This window comes from Schistocerca piceifrons, chromosome 3 (genome assembly GCF_021461385.2).
Source record: "Schistocerca piceifrons isolate TAMUIC-IGC-003096 chromosome 3, iqSchPice1.1, whole genome shotgun sequence".
Lineage (NCBI taxonomy): Eukaryota > Metazoa > Arthropoda > Insecta > Orthoptera > Acrididae > Schistocerca > Schistocerca piceifrons.
Window position 1 is genome coordinate 610,656,986 of NC_060140.1, and position 27,322 is coordinate 610,684,307.

General features: G+C 41.4%; 1 long non-coding RNA gene and 1 other non-coding gene across 2 annotated transcripts in view; both read right to left on the minus strand.

Moving 5' to 3' along the window:
- LOC124789665 overlaps window positions 1-27,322 on the minus strand; it is a 712,930-nt gene that overhangs the window by 254,319 nt on the left and 431,289 nt on the right. The gene's annotated exons all lie outside the window — the stretch shown is intronic.
- On the minus strand, window positions 25,492-25,564 carry Trnat-agu. The gene has a single exon. It is a non-coding gene; the product is annotated as a tRNA-Thr (tRNA).

The window sequence follows — 27,322 nt, forward strand, 5'->3', positions numbered from 1 at the left end:
AAAAATTGAGAAAAAAGTTTATTCAAAAAATACATTTTACGGGATCTGCTAGATCAATGAGACGCAAATTAACGAGTACAGCATTTAAATACAAGTGTTAGAATGTTGGAGGACAATTTTTATCTGAACGCAACGATATAATGGACTGCATAATTAAATTTTTGCGGACAATGAATTCGCTGGGTACTTCGAGTGACATACCACCTGTATTAAATTTGGATGAAACTTGGGTTACTCAAAACCGTTCACTAAAGTACATCTGGCAGAACTGTAGTCAAAATGGGGTCCTTAAGGTACCTGTTGGGAAAGGGCCCAGACTGATCGTCGTGCTCGGGATGTCAGCGTGCACTGAATTTCTTAAAGAAAGTAAATTACACTCCTGGAAATGGAAAAAAGAACACATTGACACCGGTGTGTCAGACCCACCATACTTGCTCCGGACACTGCGAGAGGGCTGTACAAGCAGCGATCACACGCACGGCACAGCGGACACACCAGGAACCACGGTGTTGGCCGTCGAATGGCGCTAGCTGCGCGGCATTTGTGCACCGCCGCCGTCAGTGTGAGCCAGTTTGCCGTGGCATACGGAGCTCCATCGCAGTCTTTAACACTGGTAGCATGCCGCGACAGCGTGGACGTGAACCGTATGTGCAGTTGACGGACTTTGAGCGAGGGCATATAGTGGGCATGCGGGAGGCCGGGTGGACGTACCGCCGAATTGCTCAACACGTGGGGCGTGAGGTCTCCACAGTACATCGATGTTGTCGCCAGTGGTCGGCGGAAGGTGCACGTGCCCGTCGACCTGGGACCGGACCGCAGCGACGCACGGATGGACGCCAAGACCGTAGGATCCTACGCAGTGCCGTAGGGGACCGCACCGCCACTTCCCAGCAAATTAGGGACACTGTTGCTCCTGGGGTATCGGCGAGGACCATTCGCCACCGTCTCCATGAAGCTGGGCTACGGTCCCGCACACCATTAGGCCGTCTTCCGCTCACGCCCCAACATCGTGCAGCCCGCCTCCAGTGGTGTCGCGACAGGCGTGAATGGAGGGACGAATGGAGACGTGTCGTCTTCAGCGATGAGAGTCGCTTCTGCCTTGGTGCCAATGATGGTCGTATGCGTGTTTGGCGCCGTGCAGGTGAGCGCCACAATCAGGACTGCATACGACCGAGGCACACAGGGCCAACACCCGGCATCATGGTGTGGGGAGCGATCTCCTACACTGGCCGTACACCACTGGTGATCGTCGAGGGGACACTGAATAGTGCACGGTACATCCAAACCGTCATCGAACCCATCGTTCTACCATTCCTAGACCGGCAAGGGAACTTGCTGTTCCAACAGGACAATGCACGTCCGCATGTATCCCGTGCCACCCAACGTGCTCTAGAAGGTGTAAGTCAACTACCCTGGCCAGCAAGATCTCCGGACTGTCCCCCATTGAGCATGTTTGGGACTGGATGAAGCGTCATCTTACGCGGTCTGCACGTCCAGCACGAACGCTGGTCCAACTGAGGCGCCAGGTGGAAATGGCATGGCAAGCCGTTCCACAGGACTACATCCAGCATCTCTACGATCGTCTCCATGGGAGAATAGCAGCCTGCATTGCTGCGAAAGGTGGATATACACTGTACTAGTGCCGACATTGTGCATGCTCTGTTGCCTGTGTCTATGTGCCTGTGGTTCTGTCAGTGTGATCATGTGATGTATCTGACCCCAGGAATGTTTCAATAAAGTTTCCCTTTCCTGGGACAATGAATTCACGGTGTTCTTATTTCAATTTCGAGGAGTGTAGTTTAAAAAAAGATGTAGCAAAGCAGACAAATCAGCAGAGTATCATTCTGAAATGAACAGAACTAAGTTAAAAAATTGGTTTGAGAATAGTTTTTTGAATTTATTGGAGGAAGGTTGCGTTATCGTCAAGGACAATGCCAAGTATCATTCGATAGTCATGAACCGAGCTCCTACAACGAAAATACAGAACGCTGACATAGCAGCTAAGTTGACAGCGAAAAATATTGCCGTCTTACCTAGAGACATAAGAGCTTTGATATTGGATAAGGTTCGCTTAAACAAAGAAGAACTTATTTATGGGCCAGATGTACTAGAAAATGAAAGGGGGCGCCATGCAGTACGCTCACAGCCCTATCATTTAACCCGACTAAGCGCACATGTGCCCAAGTCGAGAGATAAGTAGCCCCAAAAAACAACACGTTTAAAATCTCAGGCGTTGAAAGCCTACTTCACGAGGCCTTTAAAAACGGCACATCGTACAGTGGTGGAAATGTGTTCAGCGCGCGGAAAATTTACAGAAAGAAGATTTTGAGAGAAAAAAGGCTTTTGAGACACCGTAAGAGAGCCTAAAGTCGTCAACTCCAATAGAAATCAACAACCACAGATGATGAGAGCAGGGAAGAAGAAGACAAATAAGAAAAATTGGATGACGAAGATGAACCAAGTGACGACAATTGAGATGGGACATCTGAGATGTTTTCCACATTTACCTCAATTTACTGTGCTGTTGTAACATAAACATTTCCTAAGTAGCAATGTAATAAAACAGCGTATTGTAAACGAGTTACATTGTCAGTGTTTCGGATTAATTCATGTCCAAAACCAACGTATATCAGACTGTATTCCATAGACAAATGGTGCGCTCTCAGCTACTGTACTTGGATTTGGGAAACAAGGTAGTACTTTGCAGCAGTTAGCGACGTAATAATCTGGTTTTATTGCAGATATCGATGTCAGCTATTTTACAGCTAACATCAATGTGTTTAGAATACGTCATACAGATAAATTACGCATTTTCGTTACCATGCTTATTTGCTTGGTATTCCAGTAGTTATATTTTTATCCCGATACGCGTTTTCGTCACAGATTTACGTACATTTCACCTTCATATAAATAATAATTAATGTTCCTATAGTAATTTTACACATAATATACAGTGAATAACGAATTTAATGACAAGGCTTTTAAAATGTTTTTAAGTTCAAATAGTATACATTTCCTTTGCTTACATAACGATATGACTGACATACCCTAAATCTATATTTCACCGAAAAAAAGGAATTGTATTGAATTTTACCAATGCAAAAACTATTGCAACGAGTAATAGAGATGCACGTTATTATGAAGTGCTTGTGACTCACAGTCTGGTAACAGCGCTCTAATAGCCACCCGCCATTACCGGAGTTGCAGCGTACAATAGTTCTTCAGAATCATTTTCCAATAGCTCAGAGTCATCTGCAAATCCCAGATTGTGAAGTCTCTTTCAGTTGATTCTAACTCATTTTCCTTCCCAGTTCAATTTTGACACTGCCGTTTCCTGGACGACGGAGAACAGCTAGGGAATGATGAGATTACTCTGCATCACCCCTCTGTGAATTGTAAACTCTTAACGTTGTTCTCTGAGAATAACAAAAACTGTACAAGTTTCACATATGTATGGGGTAGGATGTTAATATGGACATAGAACACAGATATGTGCTATCACTCATGTATTTACAAAACGATTTTCTAGACTGCTCAAGCGAATGTGACGTGCACAGTCTTGTGGTGCAGTAAACTGGACTCCAGATAAAGACGTGGCATTAAAAAATTATCTTCACCAATTATTGTTTGTATGTCGCTTATTCGTATATCAAGGTTGAAAAGGCCATCACGAACAAGCGCCTTGCAAAGGAAAGACTCCCGGCCGTGTGCTGTTGCTGTGCTGTTCTGGCTGGGGTGGGCAGTGCGCACCTTGTATTGAGCGCCAACAGGGCTTTTAGCTACCGCCCTTGCATTTCCCCCAAACAGTCGGTCGGTTCCTGCATGCGTGACGCAGGACCGCGTCCGTGCACGCACCCGATGCCCTCTAACCAGAGTCGTCGGCGAGGTTTAGAAAGGTCTCCGTCCAAAGTGGACTAATCTTTAACTTCTTTTCGTTGCTGCATAATTCTTTCTCACAACAACGGGAGGAAGAAAGGTTACAGTGTGGACAATGAATAAAACCTCAGACTGGACAAAGATAAGGACGCATCATAAGCAACCATCCTGGTACACGCATCAAGTGATTTAGGTAAACAACGGAGCAACGGAAAATGTGTATGAGGACAGGTAGAGAGCGAAGCTGTTCCTTCCGCTCATACAGCAGTGACTAAAGCACAGAAACTGCTCGCTCAGTGTCCATTTGATGTTTCACTTAGCGTTATCTGTCATTAAGATCATGTTTTTCACACACAAGTGTATGCCTTATGTAGTGTCCAGCCGAGTCCCTGGTGTCAACACTAAATATCAAATGGTTCAAATGGCTCTGACCTCTATGGGACTTAACATCTGACGTCATCAGCCCCTAGAACTTAGAACTACTTAAACCTAACTAACCTAAGGACATCACACACATCCATCCCCGAGGCAGGATTCGAACCTGCGACCGTAGCAGCAGCGCGGTTCCGGAGTGAAGCGCCTAGAACCGCTCGGCCACAGTGGCCGGCCACTAAATATCTGAAAAAATTAATGTCGATACACGAGTTCAAAAAACGTTGTTTTTATTATGAAAGCTGTTAGAATTTTATACAGAAGTTTCGAAATAATTCGAAAAGCTTCTACGAGATGGTGCTGTAGTCGTAATACGGACTGCCTACAAACAGTGCACCATAGTTCAGAGCGATAAGTTGCACGGTTGAAACGTAAAACGAAGTTAACCTACCGAAGGAAGAGGTGGAATGCCACAGGATAGAACAGAGTCTTACGGCAACAAGCAGCAGTTTTTGAACACGATTTAATGTTCCAAAATGACCCAATACAAAAACAGTTCTCAAACTCTTCGTCAAATTGCAAAGGACAAGCTGATGATCAAGCGGAGAATGTTGGCTCCAGACAAACTGCAGTTACTCCTGAAAAAGACGCCACGGTTTCTGGAATTTTTCAGAAAATTCCAACGAAATCCGTTCGAAAATTGCAGCAGAGACTGGTTTGAAGCGTTCCAGCACGCACAAAATAGTGAGACAGGGCCTACTCGTGTTTCCATTCAAAATACGAAGCCACCAAGCCGTACGTGTAGGAGCTATGCGACAAGGGCTGAATTTGCGAACCAGATTCTTACAATAATGGATAATGACGGATTTGATGTTGACTGCATCTGGTTCACAGATGAAGCACACTTCCACCGGAATGCAATCATGAATAAGCAAGCTTGCGGTTTTGGGGTTCCGAAAATTCCCATTAGTCCGAAGTGAAACCACTGTATTCTCCAGAATTACAGTTTGGGCTGCGGTATGCAGCAGAGGCGTTATTGGCCCTTTTTTCATGCGAGAAACGATCGCTACTGAATGTTACGTTGCAATTCTGGATGAATTTGTCGCCGTACAGCAAGCGTTACAGGATCGACCAGGTACCGAGTAGTTCATGCAAGAAGGAGCCGGACCACATCGCACCGACCAGATATTTCCCTTTTTTCACGAATACTTCGAGAACAGAGTCACTGCATTGCTTAATTGCACTTTTACCGGCACAGGGATGGACTGGCCTCCATATTCGTCTGATCTGATACCTTGTGACTGCTTTTGTGGGGCACATTGGAAGAAACTGGAATAACAAACCGAATAAGTAGTGATTACTTTACTGCATTTCTGAATTGTAATATTTGGCACAACATGACAACAATATTAAACACGAATTATTTTCCTAATAAAATTAAAACAATTTCAGTATGCCGTCGAGAAAATGAACTCCTTTTTACCTAGGTTTCGATCACTTCTAAGAGTGCCTTAGTTAGAAATAAAGCACTTAAAACTGGCATGTCACGTATAATATAAGTATGAAGCGATATCGCTTTAGTCACAAAATATTAAAACAGAAAACATAGAGGCAGCCACTAAGGGATGCACCACATGTCGAGCTGCGGTAGCATCAGGCTGGAAAATATTATGTATATCGTCACGAACCGGCTTTGGCTTGTTAGGTCATACTCAGATGACAACTGAATGTCGCAAACGCAGATAAAATGACGTGCGACTTACATATATATTACTTATGCACAAGAGACAGAAAAATTCAACAAAAGATGACATACAGAGACTTCACAAAGGAAGTGTTACATACACTATGTGATCAAAAGTATCCGGACACCCCCAGAAACATACGTTTCTCATATTAGATACATTGTGCTGCCACCTACCGCCAGGTACGCCACATCAGCGAACTCAGTAGTCATTAGACATCATGAGAGGTAGAATGGTGCTCTAGCGGAACTCACAGACTTCGAACATGGTCACTTGTCATATGTCTGTGCGCGAGCGTTCCACAATCCTAAGCAACCCTAGGGCCACTGTTTCCGATGTGATAATTAAGTGGAAACGTGAAGGGTACTACACAAAAGCGTACAGGCCGACCTCGTCTGTTGACTTATACAGACCGCCGACAGTTGAAGAGCGTCGCAACGTGGAATAGGCAGACATCTATCCAGACCATCACACAGGAAATCCAAACTGCAGCCGGATCCACTGCAAGTAGTATGACAGTTAGGCGGGAGGTGAGAAGAATTTGGATTTCATGGTAGAGTGGCTGCTCATAAGCCACACATCACACCGGTAAATGCCAAACGACGGCTCGTTTGGTGTAAGGAGCGTAAACTCTGGACGACTGAAAAGTGGGAAAACATTGTGTGGAGTGACGAATCACGGTACACTGTGTGGCGATCCGATGGCAGGGTGTGGGTATGGCGTCATCTGCCAGCGTGTGTAGTGCCCACAGTAAAATTCGGAGGTGATAGTGTTACGGTGTGGTCGTGTTTTTCGTGGACGGGGCTGCAACCCTTGTTGCTTTGCGTGGCACTATCACAGCACAGGCCTACATTGATGTTTTAAGTACCTTCTTGCTTCCCACTGTTGAAGAGCGATTCGGGGATGGCGATTGAATCTTTCAACACGATCGATCACCTGTTCATAATGCACGGCCTGTGGCGGAGTCGTTACACGACAGTAACATCCCTAAATGCACTGGCCTGCACAGAGTTCTGACCTGAATCCTATAGAACACCTTTGGGATATTTCGGAACGCCGACTTCGTGCTAGGCTTCACCGATCGACATCGACACCTCTCCTGAGTGCAGCACTCCGTAAAGAATGGGCTGCCATTCCACAAGAAAACTTCCAGCATCTGATTGAACGTATGCCTGGGAGAGTGGTAGCTGTCGTCAAGGCTAAGGGCGGGCCCTCACCGTATTGAAGTCCAGCACTACCGATGGAGGGCGCCACGAAGTTTTAAGTCATTTTCAGCCAGGTGTCCGTACACTTTTGATCACATGGTGTATTTACATTATGCAGAAATATTACATGTAACTGCGCAGTCTAAACACTCTAAATGTTTTCTTTTTCGCATCTTCTTCATAAATGATACTTACGTAAGGTGCAGGTAATTTATCCATGTTTGCGACATTCAGCTGTCATCTGTCGATGGTCAAAGAATTCGAAAGCAGGTTCGTCATCAAATAAAAAATATTTTGCAGAACATCAGGAAACTGTTTCATATTCGATGTTAAATTTACACTCTGTAACGGGCCAGCGAAGACCACAATCCCTTATATCTGAATATTCACGAAATGTCGTTGAAAAGTCTGGTTTAGGCTGTATAGCGACGCGGAAAGTTTTTTCTTTTCGAATGAAGCGCAGGTATGTCGATTAAATGTGAATTAGTCTTTCTGCAATCCTTCCACTCCGACTATGTGTCTGTCTCCCACGTATTTACGAAGGAGCTGATTTTCGTATTGGCAATAACTTTGTTGGACAGTGGGTCACGAAGACTGTCACACGCAGCTGGAGGCCGCAGACATACAATTGCTGCACACTCGAAGTCCGACGATCGCCGGTGCATTGAAGTACAGCACGCGATGGTTAATTCCATGTGTTTGAGGTTGCGGCGTTCTCATATCGATTGTGTGGCGCCTGAGGAGCTCACGCAGGGACGCTCGCAGCTAATTAATGGGCTGGACGTCGCACACCCACGCACGCCGCACGCACACGCTCACACACACACACACACACACACACACACACACACACACACACACACATCCTCTGCTGCTACAGGCGTTGACATCTCCAGCCGCAGCAGCCACGTCGCTTCGCAGTTATATGCTATTGTGCCTGAATTTGCAACATAATGAAGTCTTAGCATCATTGTACTCTTCCTTATTCGATTCTTCCCTGTACTGAAATTGTGGTAAAGTCCTCTATCCCCCTTTGCGTTCCCGACGCCTATTCGCATCGTCAAACTTCCACCCTGCCTCCAAACACGTATTCATTGCGAGGGGTACCCATCAAAGCTAAGAGCCGCTAATTGTCTGGTGCCGTTCTATGGCTCCTTTCTGTAAAATTATAGTAATTGTGCCTCAACAACTTTCTCGATCATCCGAATACAATCCCCAAGGCCCTTTCCCTTCCACTCTGTATGCCGTAACAAGGCATCCACAAAAAGATGATTAAAGAGGAGAATTTACACTGTGATTACATGCTGTTCCAAGGGCAGACAGTCTGTAATTTATTAAGAAGCTTTTGTGGTACTATACGTGGAGCACTTGGAGAAAAAAAATGAGGAAATTTAATTGACCTTTTAGCCGCGCATGTTAAATATTTGGTTGGGGAGTAAGTTTGAAACGTTCTTCCGTAAGTTTAATAAACACAGCAGATGACTTGAGTCATCAATAATACAGTCTCCTTCAGTATTTACAACAGTCTGCCAGCGCTGAAGTAATGTTTCGATTCCACGATTGTAAAAATCTCATGATTTCGTGGCGAAGATCTCGTCGAGCCATCTTCGGAGCGCATCTTTGTCCGGAAAGCAAGTTCATTGAAGGTTGTTCGATAGTGAGCGGAAAAGATGAAAATCTGATGGCGCAGGATCAGGTGAAAAAGGTGAGTGCAGAATGACTTCCCAACCCAATTCCTGTATTGTCAGTCTTGCAGTATGTGAGCGGGCGTTATCATGGAATAGCATCACTTCACGCAGTCACCCTGGTCGTTTTTCTTGGATTCCGTCCGCAAGACGTCTCAGTTGTTGACTAAAAATGTGAATGGTGATGGTTACACCTCGGGAAAGTGATTCGTAGATGCATAACATTGTCTTATGTTGATGCGCCAGGTCTTTGTGCGGGAAGTTTGGTGCTTTGTTTGGGCTCAACCACTCGTTTCTTTCCCTTATGTCAGTATAAAGACACCATTTCTCATCACCAGTGACGATACAGGATAGCCATTTGATAACGAGCATACACAGATTGAAACACGTATGTAACGCAGCAGCGATGGCGAGGCATTGTAGCATCTGTGACCAGAGAGTATGCGCTTGACCGCGCGGGTGTTGCGAGCGGTTCTCAGTCAGCAGTAGTCGTTGCTCAGTCTGTCAGTAGTAGTCAGTCAGTCTGTCGTTGCGAGTCTGTCAGTTCAGTCGTTGCGAGTCTGTAGCTCTGTCTAGTTGAGAGCAGTACTCAGTCTGTAGTCGTCATGCAGAGCGGTCGGTCAGTAGTAGCAGCCCAGTGCGGTTGTGTGATGTAGGCGGTCGGCAACACTGGTCAAGATGAGGAATAAGGTATACTGTTAATTAATATAATCATTAGATAATGAAAAATTTTATTTATTGTAATTATTCTCCAACAAGTCTCCCAATAATAATTTTTTTATTTCAAAAGCATTTTCTCAAAAATTTAATTTTTTATTGAACTCAAGATTTCGTTGCACTTCCCATTTCATTCCACTTCTTTTGAAGAAAAATTCCACTAAAATCACAAAAAAAGAGAATATTATTATTTGCAATGCAGTTCCTCCAAGCGGTGCGCAACAACAAGAGCAGATATGTGACATCCATTTATTCTGAGGTAAGACTTTAATTCTGATTGTTTTACACAGGGCGAAAGACCGATATTTCGGTTTAATTGAATTTTCTTGTCACTGAATGGACTTTAATTTTTTGAAGGATTTATATTTGAGTCAGATTGCGAATTTCACATTTTGTTGCCATTTTCAATACCTCTCATTGTGGGCGAGGTTACAATTAGCGCAATGTCCATTAGCATTCATAATTAAATATTGTCGTGTTTCTTTCTTTCAAATTTTTGTGGGGAGGTTACACTCGGCTCCCATTTCTATTAAGTATTGTCTTTCATTTTTCCTTTTAAAATTACGGTGGGGAGGTTACACTTGGCGACACCCAGTCCAGGATCGTATTTCGTTGAGAGTCTTTTGAGCAACAGTCAGATATCTGCTCTTATTTGCTTAAGTATAATTAGGATTTGGCGCTACGCTTTTATTAATCTTGTGACTTTCTCTCTACAGGTCAACGGAAATTTGTTGCTTTGTTGTATTTGTGTGTTGCTTTTGCATTGTGCTCATTTGTTTTATGAAAAATTTTGACTATTGTAAAAATGCCGCGAAAGACTGTGAATAGTGTATCGCGAAGTATTGTGAATGAAATTACCGACTTAAACAACGTGACCGATAGTAATTGTGATACGCAACGTAATGATGACAATCCTGCGTTCACTAACAATCAGTGCATTCCAACCACTAAAGATGACTTTCACCTTAATGATGAACAAACGAACTCAATTGTCTCGTCTGTTAACTTGACGACAATTGATGACGCAGAATGCTCTATGGTAATGAGCGCTGCCGAGCTTAACACACCCGATTTAGAAAATCCAAGTAATGTACAGACAAATTTGTCTAATGAAAATGAACAGGATACTGAAAGTACGACGGATTTATTTAATTCCGAAATAATGTCTGACAGTGTACATCCGACTGCTCAGAATAACCAAATGGTTACAGTAAGCGAGAAAGTTCCAGATCCACCACTAAACAGCACAGAGAATATAGTAGGTGATGTTACTAAGGATGAAATTAGAGTATTGGCACAACAAATGGGTAATGTTACTGAGGCTCAAGCTATCGCATTTTTACTACGAGTCAGTGAAATTCTCGACAACCATTACAAACAACTTAGCGAAATAATTGATAAAAGTTTCAAATTCACAAACGAAAAACAAGACGATCATAAAGAACAGAACAAACAAGTTAGTGAGCAGATTACAGCTGTTACCGTACAATGTCAGGACAGTAAAGAACAATTACGTGAGGATACTAAGACTTGTGCTAATAACAGTAATGAAGAAGTTGGCACTGTTGCACAAGAATTAAGTAGCACACGTGTAGGCACAACAGAGTCACATAAAGACAAGATTGATGCAATCACTGAACAATGTTTGGCGAACGAAACACAGATACACGAAATTAATGCAGTCACCGAACAATGCCCTAAAAACGCAGTACAGATTCGCGATGATTTGGAGTCAGTGGAAGTTTCACACACTCCGAATACGGAGGCTGACGAGAAAAGTGAACGACACAACAACCAGATTGACGAAAGTATTAAAGTAACAGAATTAACAATTATTTCAGTCACCAATACGTCACAGAACCCGCCACGTTGCAAACATTTGTCAGACTTACGCAGCGTGTATAATGTGAGCAATTTACAGCAACTACGCGACTTAAAATCCGAAAAGCCACGCGACTTAAAATCTGAAAAGCTACGTAACTTGAAGTACGAAATGACACAGACAAACAAATTCACACACAAACCTGAACGTGTTATCAAATTCAATGACGAGAACGTAGATTACGAGCAATTTTTATCCGCAAGAAAATGTAAAGAATTTAATAATGGCAGAACACAGATACACGATTTGCACTGTATACGACAATTTATTTTTGTACTTTCACCGCTATTCCCTGTAATGGAGAAACTAGCTTTGAACCTGAAGCGACAAATTGTTATTGTATTTTCGTCAGCATTGCCTGTAATGAGGAAACTTGAATTAACATGGTTACAACAATTTGGTTTTGGAATTTTACCGCCATTGCCTATAACACAAAAGCTAAAAATTATTTGCAGTGCGTAATTGACCTCAGGGGATTCATTACGCTTTAATGAATATGTGCCGTAGCGAGCATAGGGCCCCGAGCTGTAGTAGTGCTGTTTCATCTTTAGTTTTCTGCACTGCTGCCTTTTCTTCTACTATCCTTTATATCTATCAAAATTGCTCTTTAACTATTGCTCTATCTAGAATTAAGAAATATTGTACTGAAAACCGGATACGACAAATCTTTTACCGAATGTGACAATTTTCAGTAGGCACTCCAGAATCACGAGAACTTAAATAACAGATAAAAATCGTAATCATCAGTATGTGTAAAATTAACAGCAAACGCATTTTTTTTGGTAACAATAGATGTTTTTCACCACAACAGCATGAAAGTAGGCCGCTTAGCATACCTAACCAACAATGCAGTCTACAAGGTCAACTAAACTTTAATGTTTCGCCGCGTGCACGTATAGTCCCAGCTCCAACAAATAGGAACGCATGGCAGCAAAGAAATAACCACGTACAGACAACACTCTATTTCAATTCGTATCGCAATGCGCCGTATAGAAATTACTATCATGACAGACGTAAAAAAATGATGAGCACAATTTTCAGCGTACATTTAATAACAGTCGATCTTATGAGCAGCAACAACATCAGCAACAACGAATAATCATGAATGAAACAGACAATAGGTGTCATCCATAGCGTAACACGTCCATAAGAAATAACAGAGCAGTTCAAATAGTCGAAATACCACAGCATCCTCCCGTTAATAATAGCACGTACGACAGAATTTAACCAGATACAGCACAGATTGCATATTACAGTAACGCAAACATTACTTTTGACACGCAGAATTTTGCTCACGAGAATGCTATTTGAAAAATGCTCTGTTGAATGCACCACTTTTATCGCACCCAGACCTTACTAAAAATTTTTCCATTGCTACCGACAGTTCCAACACCGCTTTAGGCGTACACATTTTCCAGGAAATTGAAGAAGATGGCTCTACAGTAATTAAAAACATCGCATTTGCAAGTCGCATTCTGTCACCCGCTGAACGAAATTATTCCGTTACAGAATTAGAAACATTATGTGTTGTTTGGGCTTTTACGAGATTTAGGCATTTTCTTTATGGCAGACATACCACCGTTTACACAGACCATAGAGCGATACAATTTTTACTTTCGGCTAAATTTACTCACGACAGGTTAAGTAGATGGAAACTATATTTACAAGAATTTAATTTTACGATTGTTCATATTCCCGGCACACAAAATGTTATAGCAGACGCACTATCGCGTTCTCTCGGCAACAATCAGCAAGACGTAGCAACCAACTTCTGCAAAACAAATTTCAGTGTCATGTACATTCAGCATGTTGCATTTGAAAACTTTATTTCATCGTCATTACAGGACATAGCACAAGAACAAAATAAGGACAATGTGTGGAAAGAAATTAAACACCTATGGCAAGATAGGAAAAATGTTACGATTAGGAACCATTACACTGTGCGCAATGACATTCTGTTTCGCCGCTCTCATCCTGACAGCAACAATTGGTTATTATGCATTCCTGACGAACTGGTTAACAAACTAATTTGGTACACTCATTTAAGTTACGCACATTACGGAGCACGAAAATGTTTTCTTATACTGAGACAGAACTGTTATTTTACTAACATGGAAAAACGTATACGACGAGTTTTAGCGTCTTGTAAAATTTGCCAGAAAGCTAAATCAGACACCACTTCACATATTCCTCCTTTATATCCCATTATACCTGTGAAATTAAGACACATGGCCGCAGTAGACATTTTTGGTCCGATTCCGAGAACTAACAGAGGTTTTTGCTACATCTTTGTCGCTGTTGAGCTCACTTCAAAATTTGTTACTTTCACTCCATTACGCAAAGCTACTGCTAAAACTGTTTCGAAAGCATTTGTAAAACATTTTCTATCTCAGGTAGGGCATGTAATGAAAGTAATTTCTGACAATGGATCTCAATTTCGTAGTAGCGTATGGACACGCATGTTACGAGCTAGAAACATTTCTCCGATCTATATATCCAAGTACTACGCTTCTTCGAACCCCTGTGAAAGATTAATGAAGGAAATTGGTAAACTGTGTAGAATATACTGCCACAAAAGACATATTGATTGGGATACACACATACTCTCATTCCAAGATGTAATTAATTCCATTCCAAATGAATCCACTATGCTATCTCCGTCTGTTATACTGAAAAACGTTGAACCACCGAACAAAATTAAAGAATTAATAGAATTTCCCAAAAGTCGTCGCCTACGACACCACGAAATAATTGACATTGCGCTGAACAACATCAAACGTGCCGCAGAGCGCCGGAGAAGACAGCAAAAACAGGTTTGTACACGCCGCGTCTTTCACGTTGGACAGAAGATACTAGTACGTACACACTATTTATCCAGCAAATTAAAAGGTAAGTGCAGTAAATTTGAACTTCTATACGCAGGTCCATATCGGATTCGCAGCATCCCTCACCCCAATGTTGTACACGTCGAAACTTTGAGAACCAGAAAATCGAAAGGCAATCACCATATATCAAACATTAAACCGTTTATTGAGTGAAACCACTGTATGATTCAACACACTATGATGCCATTTACTAATGCAATTATTTCACGTGACTAATTACTGATGATTATCGTATTTTTTCTTGGCAAGTGCCCGGCAAGGTAAGGTTAGCAGGTCGCTCTTCTTGTCGTTACACATCAGACCGTGCATATTTTTCCAGATGAATTTACACATTTATGACTATTTTTGCAATTATATTTATGTGACTACTTATTGATGATTATCGTGTTTTTTCTTGGCAAGTGCCCGGCAAGGTAAGGTTAGCAGGTCGCTTTTCTTGTCGTTACACATCAGACCGTGCACATTTTCCATTTTTTGGTGTATGTGACTGTACTCCAGTTTTGTTTGTATGGACTATGAAATAGTTAAGATATAACACACACCAGTCGACTTTGACATTTTTTTTGCCTTATGACATCTCAACATCGTGACTGTTTCACATTTTTTTTGCTACTGCATTGTATTATTCTGTGTACATTTTTGCATCTGAACACTGTCAACGTCCTTAACATATTACGTTTTCTGTCATGTTATGCTGTAGGGTTAATTATGTTACCATAAACCAGTCATTATCTAGTGGGTATATGATTTAAATGCAGGACATTAATCTTTGTTCATCAATTTCAGAAAGGAATGATGATTCTAAGAAATAAATTTAACATAAATGGAATTTCACCTACGGAATAAACGAAAGGAGATGCAATAACTTTATGAGGAAGAGTAAATGGATCAGGATTAACAAACATTAACAAGAATATACTATACTCATCACAGAATAGCAGTCTTAACTAATTTTTTCTTTCAGAATACAAGGTGATTGATGCAGGCTGTCAGACTGAACTACACATCTTAGTTTTAGTGATGAAATATGCTAGAGATAAGGAATAGTTATGTAATGAGTAATGAAGTGATTTTTTGCAGATGATAATGAATACTGATGAATAATGATGAAGGATATGGTATTATGAATAATGAAGTTTTTCTTTACAGGTGATGATAATGGTGAAGTTATGATGATATGGATAATGAAGTTTTTTTTTCTTTACAGATGAGGATAATGTTGAAGTAATGTATTTATGCTACGTAGTTATTTAAGTATTTGTTGCAGTTTGCTTTGACAGCAGGTGTTACATTGCATAGTAGGATGACTGAAAGTTTTGGAAAGGACAGCTATGGAACACATTTTTATACACATTTCACTACTTGTTAGTTCGAAGTTCACTACTTTTCAGCATAGTGTGCGTTTCTTCTTTCAGGTCAATAATCCGTTTTTGTATTTTTTTCCAGGAGAAGTTTTTCATGACACTTACTAAACCTGTTACTTATTATACCTGTTCTAGTACTTGCATTTTTATATTTTTTACCCATTTGTGTTTATCATTTATAAATGTGATCACATGTACTGCCTTGTTACATAATCTTGCTACAGCTGACTCATGACGAATGACGTTACCTATCCTCATTTGCAGCAATAGGTCAAAAGCAAAAAGTATTATGCCTCAGCAATTAATTATCGATCCCAACGCAATGCATTGCTAACAAAAAAAATGTATTACCAGTCCCACATAATGTCATTCTGAATAATACTGATCAACTCTGAATAGCATGGCACTTGATTAATGACCTCTTAATGAGACTATATTCAAAATAATGCTTTGTCACTAGCTAATAACTGCCACTGTCTATTATAATGATACTACGTATAATGCCTGTGATTATTAATGATTTGCCTATAATTAACTGATTTTAATAATGACTTTGTAATGGTCTGAATACTACTGAAGGAGGAACACTGTTTATTGTAATGTTACCACTTATAATGCTTGTGATTACTAATGATTTGACTGTAATTAACTGATTTTAATAATGCCTTTGTAATGATCTGAATACTACTGAATGAGGAACACTGTTTATTGTAATGAGTACTTGTAATGCCCATGATTATTAATGCTATGACTGTAATTAACTGATTTTTAATAATGACTTCGTAATAATCTGAATAATACTGAATGATGATTTTATTCAATACTTGCTGGCCACTGAGTGCCAATAATTAATGTCACTCCACGAATTGTTATTAATTATGCCATTGATTAGCTCTTGTTTCCAATGTTGATACTTTGTTGTTGGAAATGAATGTGACTGTTTCATAATGCTTTGTAATTAGGAAAAGACTAATGATTCTTAATAGATTGTAATGACACGTAATTAATTAATTAACTATGGTACTGTTTAATAATGCTTTGTAATTAATTAAGGCTAATAATTCTTACTATATTGAAATGACAAATGATCAATTAATTAACTGTAATTAGACAAATGATTAATTAACGACAAATGATTAATTAACGGTAATTAGACAAATGATTAATTAACTGTAATTAGGCAAAGGCTAATGATTATTGGAATGACAAATGATTAATTAACTGTAATTAGGAGAAGGTTAATGATTCTTAATTATACTCTGTAACTGAAAAGAATGCGATTATTTCATAATGCTTTGTAACCAGGAAAAGAAGGCTACTGATTCTATGTACAACAATTAATGAACATTTTTCTGTAATACTACATACTTGGTACAGAAATGTTCAATAACTGGGCTATGAATGCCACAAACTACTAATTAAGTCTGTAATTGTCAATATTATGTGACATAATGTGCTTATCCTCATAAGCTAACTACCCTGAATTACTGCAATGTCCATTTGTCCTGTTTATCCTAGTGATCATGGAGCACTATCTTTGGTTTTGCACTAATTCTACGTTGGTGTGCCTCGTAAGAGTGTGGTGTTGACACGACATGCTGTCCACCACCGTGAGCAATGAAGACATTATTATGGTCCCACTGTTTGGTGTACCTAATGTACTGCCAAAATGAAAACATGGAACATTACTACGACAGTTCAGTGTCTTTGCTACACTGATAAATTCTGATGGGAAAAGAACTTCAAGTTGTGTCACTTGGTGTTGTACTTCTGTGGAAAGATATGGACTTTCAGAGCAGTTGTGTGCAATCTAAAGTGCTACAACCATGATGCAATCCTTCCCTTTCCTATCCTGATTCTTGTCACATAAAGAAAAAATTTTTTTGGTAACATCATTTATGTTCATAGGTTATACATTTTTCGATTCGCTAAACTCCAGTGTGAGTACCCTTATGTCACTGGTCGACATGATGTTTGCATTATGTTTATTTGTTGTGAAAATACTAAAGACATTTTTCAGTGCATATGCACTTTGGACATGATTTTTTTTTTGCAATTATGTTTATTTGTTGTGAAAATACTAAAGACATTTTTCAGTGCATGTGCACTTTGGACATGATTTTTTTTGCCATTATGTTTATTTATTGTGAAAATGCTAAAGACATTTTTCAGTGCATGTACACTTGTCAACATAATATTTTTTGCCAGTCTGTTTATTTGTTCTGAATATGCTAAAGAATTTTTTCAGTGCCTGTGCACTTTGTTATCTGTCAAAAATTTTGTATATACACTTTTCTGATTTGTTACTATGTTTTGTACTCACATTTTGTCTTTGTCTGATATATCTTGTACTTAGTGCGTGTGCACAACATTTACTTTATGTACTACATCTAATTATTCTGTAAATTGTAGAAGTTTATTAGTTAATTAAAAATTTTGCCGCGATTGGCAAGTCCAAATGACTCACCATCGCTGCCAAATTTTTGCCCCCCCAGTGGAGGGTTATGAAACACGTATGTAACGCAGCAGCGATGGCGAGGCATTGTAGCATCTGTGACCAGAGAGTATGCGCTTGACCGCGCGGGTGTTGCGAGCGGTTCTCAGTCAGCAGTAGTCGTTGCTCAGTCTGTCAGTAGTAGTCAGTCAGTCTGTCGTTGCGAGTCTGTCAGTTCAGTCGTTGCGAGTCTGTAGCTCTGTCTAGTTGAGAGCAGTACTCAGTCTGTAGTCGTCATGCAGAGCGGTCGGTCAGTAGTAGCAGCCCAGTGCGGTTGTGTGATGTAGGCGGTCGGCAACACTGGTCAAGATGAGGAATAAGGTATACTGTTAATTAATATAATCATTAGATAATGAAAAATTTTATTTATTGTAATTATTCTCCAACAAGTCTCCCAATAATAATTTTTTTATTTCAAAAGCATTTTCTCAAAAATTTAATTTTTTATTGAACTCAAGATTTCGTTGCACTTCCCATTTCATTCCACTTCTTTTGAAGAAAAATTCCACTAAAATCACAAAAAAAAGAGAATATTATTATTTGCAATGCAGTTCCTCCAAGCGGTGCGCAACAACAAGAGCAGATATGTGACATCCATTTATTCTGAGGTAAGACTTTAATTCTGATTGTTTTACACAGGGCGAAAGACCGATATTTCGGTTTAATTGAATTTTCTTGTCACTGAATGGACTTTAATTTTTTGAAGGATTTATATTTGAGTCAGATTGCGAATTTCACATTTTGTTGCCATTTTCAATACCTCTCATTGTGGGCGAGGTTACAATTAGCGCAATGTCCATTAGCATTCATAATTAAATATTGTCGTGTTTCTTTCTTTCAAATTTTTGTGGGGAGGTTACACTCGGCTCCCATTTCTATTAAGTATTGTCTTTCATTTTTCCTTTTAAAATTACGGTGGGGAGGTTACAAGATGCAAATATAGACACTAGCTGATTTTTGTAATCTTGCCTTAGAGCATGTGGTACACGTACATCCGATTTTTTAACCTTCCCCACTGCTTGCAAATGTTGCACGATGTTCGAATGATTACAGTTGATCACATTTGGCAGTTCTCGAGCTCACTGGTGCGGATCATTGTGGATTAATGTTTTTAAACGCTCTTCATCAAACCCAATCGAACGTGTAGAGTCACTAATGCCGAAACGATCTCCCTTAAAACTAGAAAACCATCTTTTTGCAGTGCCCTGTCCAGTGGGATTACTCCCATACACGGCACAAATGTTTCCGGCTGCCTCTGCTACTGTCACCCTCTACTGAACTCAAACAGAAGAATAGGTCGGAAATGTTAAGATTTCTTCTCTTAGCACACCATTTTCTAGCGACCACAACTCCACTCAGTATGACAAAATGACAATATGTAAAGTCAAATAGCAACAGTGAAGCACAAATAAAACATGACAATCGATAAATAAACCCGTAGCAAACGGAATACCAACATACAAAACAAATACGCTACGAACTTCTGCATCAGCATAATATATCAGCCAAAGAAAGTTTCATTGAGTATGTTTTGTTAACAGAAAATAGTTCAAAAGTGTAATTTAATTCTTAGCATTGGTTGCCCAGTAACACTGCTGCCTCAATATTTATCACTCAAATCTCGAGCTGTTTAATAGTAAGCAATACATGGTTCAAAAACTTCTGAATGACATATATATCATGCTGTTTCTTCGTGAAACTTTATCATGTTTCGTAATTGTATACATATGGATGGTTAGCTTGTTACAGACGGTGAACTATATCTTCTGGTAGCCGACGCTTACAATTCTCGAATCTGATAACTACTCTAGTATATAGTAGTATAGACTCTGTCTGCAGGCCACAAGTGGTCCATCGGGACCATCCGACCGCCATGTCATTCTCAGCTGAGGATGCGGATAGGAGGGGCGTGTGATCAGCACACCGCTCTCCCAGTCGTTATGATGGTTTTCTTTGACCGGAGTCGTTACTATTCGGTCGAGTAGGTCCTCAATTGGCACCACGAGGCTGAGTGCACCCCGAAAAATCGCAACAGCGCATGGCGGCCCGGATGGTCACCCATCCAAGTGCCGGTCACACCCGACAGCGATCTGACGGGAACTGGTGTATCCACTGCGGCAAGGCTGTTGCCTTATAACTACTCTGGTAACCAATAATAAGTTCTTTGTAGTGTTAAACAAGAACAGTGTCACTGATCTGGACTTGCACGTTTGGTTCAAGAGAAATAGCAGGATGTGTGTGTGTGTGTGTGTGTGTGTGAGTGTGAAAAAGAGAGGGAGGAGAGTAACTGTCTGTTAAGGCACTGGACGGACGAGTCTTCGAAAATTCCCGTTTCTTCACCTCTGTGTTGTTATCCTGCCCTAATATTTCAGCATTTCTCTAAATCACTTGAGCGAGTGATGGAACGGTTCCTTCGAAAAGACTGCCGGCGATTTCCTTTCCCAGGCTTGTAAGAATTGCGCATGAGTTCCGTGTCTATTTACTTCACTATCGGCTGGGTGTTGAAATATAAAGTGCTTGTTTTGTAGGAGTGACATACACATTACTGTTTTGTTCACCGTTCGGGAGATATACTGTGTGCAGTATTTTGCAATAAGTTCAGCGGAGTCTTATATAACTTTAAAGATCGAGCATTTTAAGATTCGGAAAAAGTATTAAGAATCCTGGAAATTGGATTATTCTGTGAATAAAGTGGCTTTTAAATACCAGTAGGTGACGACAGAAATGTAATAGGGAGAGAATATGCGCGAATGTACTTTCAGAGCAGTGCAGCTCCTAAATACGCAGAGGTTGGATTATTATATTGTGGTTTCTTGTTTAGATAACTTAGCCTTGATCCAGATGGACTGTAGCAAGGCATTTCAGTTTCTCTGGAAATGTTTGACTAACGGAATATAAAGTGCTGAGTCCATAATATCTGACGATATTCTACATTTGGTGTCAGATTCCTATTTTTTTTCTTTGGATCTATGTCAATTTCTTGTTGCAGTCGCTTTGGCCCGTGTCATTACACCAATAAAAGAAACATTAGGTTATTATTTTTGTGTCTTACTAGCATCTGGACTTTCATTAACGTATTAATCATTTACGTTTTTCTATGAGAACACAGCACATTTGTTTGGTTCAATTGTTCTGGCATCCTGACGGCTCATTGTCACTCTGCTTAGGCCTTAACTGGTCTGTCTTGCAGTTTCGAAGTATAATTCTTTGACATCACACGCGGAAGTGTGATACGTGAGCCTACTGTATAGGGTACAGTGGTTGCTGTATATATCGATAAAGATAGTAAAAGCACATATATGTTCACATATTCAAATAAAGCCTGTTTCGATAATATACTTCTGGGGTGTGCAGCCGGATCATAACACCATCTTGACACAATATTTTAGCGGTCCATCTGGCCGCCATGTTCAGGTGAGAGTGTTGGTATCTCGCACGATTGTGTATCAGCACTCTCACCTGAAGATGGCGGCCAGATGGATGGCTGGAATATTGTGTCAAGATGATGTTATGATCCGGCTGCACACCCCAGAAGAATATTATCAATTATGACGCCGAGGAAGCCTTCGTAGTCACAAAGCCTGTTTCCTTGTGGTCACTTTTGAGCTACAGTTAGGTGACTCTTAGTCACTATAGATGGTGATACGCCTGAGGACTTTATAATCCTGGCACCATCGTAGACACCATTACACTGAAAGCCATCTTAACATGAGAAAACTTTGGAGTAGATTTTATTCTTTTGCAGACAACGCCAAGAGTACACTAACGAAGAGTGGAATTATTTATTGATTTTTTAGAAAATCTGTAGTTCTGTTGTAACTGAAATACAGTACTATTACGGAAGTCTTCATACTGCATCCTGCAGGAAGCTGTGTAATTGATGATGTATTATAGTGGATATCTATAACAGAATCTGCGAAGGAAAGTTCCTGACAGTTGCAGGTTACTTGGCCCGGCTATTTCGTGCCTCTAGCTCAGTTAATCACGGAACGCGATTATTTATACACTGACCAGCCAGTACATTATGACCACCTAACTAATAGCCGTTATGTCCACCTTTGGCACGGATAACAGCGGCGACGCATCGTGGCATGGAAGCAATGAGGGAGTTGGCACCATATCTGCACACACACGTCACCTAATTCCCGTAAATGCTGGGGAGGAGGACGATGAGCTCTCACGCCAATTTCACTCACATGCCAGATGTGTTCGATCGTTTTCCTATCTGGTAAGTTGGGGGCCAGCACGTCAACTAAAACTCGCCGCTGTGTTCCTAGAACCAGTTCACCACACTCCTGGCTTTGTGACACGGCGCATTGTTTTGTTCAAAAATACCACTGCCTTCAGGAAACATGATCGTCATGAAGGGGTGTACATGGTCTGCAACTGGTGTGCGGTACTTCTTGGTCGTCATGGAGCCTTGCACGAGCTCCACTGGAGCCGTGGATGCCCACGTGAATGTTCCTCGGAGCGTAATGGTGCCGCCGCCAGCTTCTCTCCGTCCATCAGACCATTGCGCCAACGTTCAGTGCCGATGGTCACGCGCCCATTTTAGCGGCAGTTGCCGATGTCCTGATGTTAACATTGGCAAATTAATGAGTTTGGGGAGGCCTCTGTGTGTTCGGACACACTTGTGCTCTAGCCAGCATTAATGTCTGGTGTTAGTTCCGTCACAGTTTGCCGCCTGTCCTGCTTGACCAGTGTGCCCAGCCTACGATGCCAGAGATCTGTAACGACGAGTGGCCGCCTCATCCTACGACATCTGGACGTGGTTTCACCTGGGTTTCGGCACATTTTGATGTCACTCACCACAGCACTCCTCGAACACCCGACAAGTCGTGCAGTTTCCGAAATGCTCGTGCCGAGCCTCCGGGCTATCACAATCTGCCCTCGGTCAGATAGATTGCGCGCCTTCCTCGGCACGCTCGCTTACGCTACACGCACCGTGCGTGTGTCTGACTATCTGTCATTCCTCGCCAGGTGACACTGCTATCACTTGGACGGGTTTATATCTATGGTAGGTCGGTGGTCGTAATGTTCTGGCTGATCAGTGTACGTCTATATGGCAACGTCTCAGTGTTATCGCAGCTCCATACATGACTGTCCACACGCATCTTCAAATTTTGTTTCAGGCGTAAGTCAGGAAAAGGAAAGTGCTGGATATAGATGCAAATCTTTTTCTCACATGTTATTGCTACCTATTGAGAAATGAAGTTATATAGCAGAAGATCTGGCACTGTGGGAGGTTTGGACCGAAATTAATTTATTCATCTGCCACCAATTGCAATGAGTTGTGCTGTAGAGACAGCAGAGCATAGGGTTCGTTCAGCGATTTAAAACACATTTTGTTGGCCTTCTAAACAGTTTTAATTTTTTATTTCAAATGAGCGGTTTCGTTTTACCTGAACCGTCGTCAGATTTGATGGTATCGGTTACAGGTGTAATCAGTCCAACTTATCAGCAAAAATTTACATGGGACTTCAATGGTTGTTCTCCGAGAACAGGTCGTCAGTTGTTTTTCTAACTATTTTTCTGCTAAGGATCGAAAGGTCGTAACAGCGAATATTGAGAATGTGGTAAACAGGGAAAAGGTTCGCTGGAAGCACGATGTGGCTCCAGTTAAAATTAAAAATATATTTTCGGCCTGGTAAACATTTCACTGTTTGAGCGCCAGTCACCGACTTTTCCAGTCCGTGGGAGGCGTGTATTTTCGTATGAGACCGGAAAGAAAACAAATCCTCTTCTCTAATTATTTACATACGTGCCCTCTGTGAGGCACCAAATGTATGTTTGCCAGCGTGACCATATCTACCGGCATGATGAGTGGGTCTGCAGATAAATCAAAGTTTAACATGCGTTGTCCGGCTGCAGAAACCGATCAGTGTGTACGTTAATTCTGTAAACTAAAAATAATTATATTTCATGTTCATTTCAAGTGGAGCGCTTGTCATAACTGTGCGGGAGAAAAAGGTAAATCAGCTGTACTTCACATTTAATTCATTATAAACTCTGCTCTGGCAACCTATACATTTTTTCCCGATATTCCCTCCCTCCACCTCTCCGTTTTGCTCTGCCCCCATCCCCCTCCCCCCCACCCGTCTCTCTCTCTCTCTCTCTCTCTCTCTCTCTCTCTCTCTGTGTGTGTGTGTGTGTGTGTGTGTGTGTGTGTGTGTGTGTGTGTGTGTGTGCGCGAAGGGATATTGATGTGAAACACTACGGGAAATTTATGTGAAACAGTAACACTTATCAACAGAGCATCTGCCGAACTTCAGTCAAAAGCAGTCATAACTATTATATTCGGCACTAGCGTGGGTTTTGTTTATTACCAACAACAAATTTCGCGTCAGGTTCATCAAACACTTTCTCTAAGAAACATTCCCGGCACTTGGTGTTCACTTGCTGTGTATTTCAGAAAAATCCAGTGACCTCTGCAGAGGTAAGGACACTTCCGAAATTTGCTTGTTGCATGTGTTGAGAGCTTCCATGTTCCTCTAGTGTAACTCTACAAAAGCTATTATCAAATACTGCGGTGTTAACTAAATGTAATCAAAAGATTTAGAGAAGAAGAGAGAAAATTCTGTCACACGAAAGTATCCTGCCAATAGATTACTAGGACAAGCAGACAAAAGAAGTAGAGGAATGGGATATAAAAATATTGGGATATTTCTGCTTCAATCAGATTACCAGTTCAGTGTTGTATGTACTCAGAATAAAGTGACAAGCGCCACGATTTTCGGCAGACAGTACGTCCACAACTAACTAAAGTTGAACAAATTAGATGTTAGGGACATATCCACAGGAGTACGTCAAAGGAATCCCTACTCGGAATGGTTTATCGAAAACTAAACGGAATCTCAACTCCTGAATTACAACACGAATGACTTGTGCCTACACACTCAAGACTTGAAATAGAGGTGTCGTGGCTGTTAAATTGCCTTCTTCCCGTACAGCAGTAAGGTTGCATCGCAAATAGTCTTGGTGCACAATGTGTTTGTTTCTGCTGCTACTTCCAAATGATGACGGTTTTGATATGCATTGTGAGGCCATAGCTGGTGCGTGTAGCCACTTACACAGTTGTCCGAAGAAGGTCAAATTGTCTTTACGACTGGTTCTTGTGCTGTGCGTATTTCGTATGAAGTTGAGTGCCGAGAGTAGACGTTGCCTTGACTGTTTACTGGTATATCTTTAGAGAGCGAAAGTACATGAAAATTTTATTTATCATTCTTCATGTTAATAATCGAAGGAGACGAAATGAATTAAAATTTGTGCTGTGGCCCGGACTCGAACAAGGGTCTTCTTGCTTACTGGGCAGAAATGCTAACCATTACACTACCACAGCACGATGATCAACATTGCTGCACGAACTACCTGAGTGCACTCCCCAACACAAACTTCCATTCATTTTTCCCTTATATATTGTCACTACTGCCAGGGCTCTCCGATATTGGCAGGAAGACCCGGGTTCGAGTCCCGGCCGCAGCCGAAATTTTAATTAATTTCGTCTGCTTCGATTATTATCGTAGATAATAAAAAGAGACTTAAATGTCCCAAGGAAATATTTAGTTACAAGCTCTATTCTTCGTTTGTGATATACTGCAGCGAACAAACTATTTTCGTTTGATAAGTATTGTATGTCATTTATATACCGGGAGTCCCACCTTAGGGGCGTCAGGCGAATTTTGTTCGATGTTTCGGCAGGTATTTGGAATTTCGCTTTTGCAACGTGCAGCTGAAGACACCCCGAACAAAAACTGCTCACCACGTCTTCGGTGAAACGTCCAGCATCGACGGAAAGCGTCGGTTAGTTGTCCGTTACACACAATGTGAATTTCGAAGCGGTGACCCGTTCGACAGGGAAGTTCCAGATTAGTTCTGTGCGATATTCGTTTTATCGATATGAATTAACATGATCGGTAAAACATAAGGAATAACCAGGACTGCAGTATCGACTGAGCTGCGCTGTTGCACTGCGCTGGCAATCAGAGCGGGTCCGCGCGGTACTGTAGCTGCTTGAGTACTGGTTATTCTTCATGTTTTATTGTCCCTGTTAAATCATATCGATAACATTAATATCGCAGTGGACTAATTTCCAATCGCTCTATCGAATGAAGACGTAAAATTCCTCTTTAAAAATAACGGGAAAGAAACCGATCCTTTCCATCGCTACAGGGTGTCACATCACGAATCCGATGAGCAGTTTCTGCTTGGGGTGACACCGGCTAGACACTGCAAGAAACCAATTGCAAAGACCTGCCGAAACACCAAAGGAAATGCACCTTACGACTCTAAGGTGGGGCACCCTGTATGACTATAAGCTGTTATCATCATGAAGGTTGGTCGACCACGACCATGTCGTATTGGGCATGGTCCTATTGGAGATGGTGTGCCCCTGCCTTCCTCTGACCTTTGAAATGACTTAACCAATTACAGGGGGAGCTATAGCATGCTGTGGACTTAGAACCACAATAGGCTACAACTCGGCAGTTATCACATTAACATCGTCTGATGGGAGATCTAACTCCAGATCTTTGGATTTATAACCTGACACTTAACCACTCAGCCACATTTATGTACCCAAAAAAGTCCATTTTGACCTATCAGTAGTGGTTTGTCTCCGGCTGGTAATCTCATGTAACTAGTACCCAGCGTTCCCCAAGTACACATTTATTCCAATCTATTAGTCCACCTGCCCCTTGTCCCTGTTCAACTCCTCCTCTTTCTTCTCTCTATCCATCTCCTTTTTTCCCCTCCCCCTGCCCATCTCCTTTTCTCCCCTCTCCCTGCCTGTCTCCTTCTCTCCCCTCTTTCTGCCCTCTCCTCCTCGCACATATGTGTGTCCATATCCTTCTTCTCCTTCGCTGTCTGTCCACTCCTCTCCTTTTCTCTCTCCAGGTTATCACGCTCACCCCAATAGGACGCTGATGTTCGTTATCCCCACAGGATTTCTTTCCAGATCCTATATGATATGTGTATCAAATTTAATTGTTATCGTTCCAAGGCTTTAGTATGAGCTTTTTACCCTGGGTTTGCCCGCGTACGCACATGACAGATGTATTTAATACATTTCACACTTATTTGTAGACATATTTCAACTGCA